The sequence below is a fragment of the Micropterus dolomieu genome, linkage group LG01, assembly GCF_021292245.1.
Source record: "Micropterus dolomieu isolate WLL.071019.BEF.003 ecotype Adirondacks linkage group LG01, ASM2129224v1, whole genome shotgun sequence".
NCBI classification, from domain to species: domain Eukaryota; kingdom Metazoa; phylum Chordata; class Actinopteri; order Centrarchiformes; family Centrarchidae; genus Micropterus; species Micropterus dolomieu.
The window spans coordinates 25,503,948-25,506,099 of record NC_060150.1 but is presented as its reverse complement, the minus strand read 5'-3'; positions in this window follow the sequence as shown (position 1 = coordinate 25,506,099).

Sequence of the window (2,152 nt, the reverse complement as noted above, 5' to 3'; positions counted from 1 at the left end):
TATGACTACGGAGGAAAAGCCCACATACTGAAGACTTCTGGATTCGGTTGCGCCAGCAAAAAATATATGGATAGTATGAAAAACTAGTGTTTCCTAAATACCTTAAAAAATATTTCAGGTAGTTAAAATTTAGTAATTTGTAAATCGGTGGCTAGGAAAAATCTCAAATGCCATCCTATATAAAGCAGCCATGGACAGAAAGTCACAAGTTGTAACAAAACTGGCAAAAAAAACAGTTTGAGGATATTTTTAACTTAACTTCCAAACCTTTATGAATGTAGGTATTAATATTATAGGTATACGTGGAAATATATCGGTATGTGTGTTTCAGAATAATAGTCATGCAGTTGGGAAATGTCTGATGCTATCTTATCTGATGCTAACGATACTAGCATAATATTTATATTAGCATTTTGAGGTATAAATATCATAGCGCCAGAAATCGTTTACAAAGACAGACTTAGTGGATGTGTCCTTGACACCCTCATTCCAAACTGTATGAATGAGGAGATCTCAATTCAGTTTTATTTCTATAGTGCCAATTCACAACAACAGTTATCTCAGTGCGCTTTTCATATAGAGCAGGTCGAGTCCGTACTCTGTGCTATTAGCCAACAATTCCCACCATGAGCAAGCACTTGACGACACAGGCAAGGAAAAACTTCCTTTTAAGAGGCAGAAACCTCGAGCAGAACCATGGCTCAGGGTGGGCGGCCTTCTGTCTCATCCTGTTGGCGGGGGAGGGGGAAATAAGTGAGACAGAAAATAAAAATATGCTATAGAAATTCCTTGAGAGAAGTAACAGACTCCTCCAAAAGATAAAAAGCTACAAAAAATCCCAAAAGAAACAGATAAAAACAAACAAAAGAAGTGGAGAGGCCTAAAGTCAACAACAGCTAGCAAAAAAGCTAGCCAAGCTAACTGCCAGGAACCAGCTACAGCTTCAGGAATCTAACATACCATTTGGAGGAGACTGAGAAGACTCTGACAGAGAGAAAATTATGCTTTAAATGTTTTTGCTAAATAATCAACTATTTGCCAACAAATTCACCATAACAACTTTAAAAAGGTGATAATATGTCATTGTTGTTCCACTGCCCCCAAATTTCCATTAATTAAGCCCAGTTTAACATATAGACATGACATATTGATCTTGTTATCGCATTCTCAGGAACCAAATATGTCTATATCCCTATATTTTGAACTATTCCTTTGAACACCATTATATACAGATTATAATTTAGGCAGCTGTTTCATGCACCTGCAGAAATGTACATCCTTTTCCTTCTTCTCCGAGACATCACTCCTATAAAAAGTATGATTAATTTCTACTGGTAAGTGCACCTGTTTCTCTGCTGTTTGTGTTTGTGTCTCTGTGGCAGGCTAGTTGAGTCAGTGGAAAACTGTTGGAATATACTTAGCCCCATGCTATCAGTATCACTGAGTCATGCATGACAACAAGCTGGACACTCTATGTGGCAAAATTCAGAAGGATGGAAAGAGCTATGAGCCTTCAGTAACGTGAACCCAAGAAGATATTTTAGAAATGGAGAAAAGGGTTTGTGTCATCTCTGACTTGGACGGTAGATCAGATTCCATGTCTCTTGGACGTGAGCTTGGAGAGAAAATAATGATGATATATTTTACCTGTTGTTAGCAGGAAGTGATTGAGAAGAATCCTCGATGTCACACAAACACTGTACACAGGAAGCGAGACACACCACTGCGGTGTACCAAAATATCACTTCCTGTTGCAGCTGTTTGACTGTAAAGTCATCTACACTTTGTCTGAATACTAAATGCTAAATGTTTTTGTGTTTCTCACCATTCATATCCTATCATACAAAGCACTTATATCTGAAAGAATAAGCCCAAAACACACTGTAGTAATAGTGTCAGTGCCTGGGGAAGAACAAGGCCACATGATCAGGATCAGACAGTAGCGTCACCCCTCTGCCTTCAGATCTAACACTGCCTCTTGTCCTCAGTCCCTGATGGCCAATTAAGCAACACAGATAGGCCTATTCCTGAACACTGGCACATGAAGGACATCTGAGCAAGCCTACAATGGAACAGCTTCACCTTGGGAATACACAGGATAAGCTGTGGACAGAAACTAAAGAGCCAGATAAAGTTCATGACACACTGCACC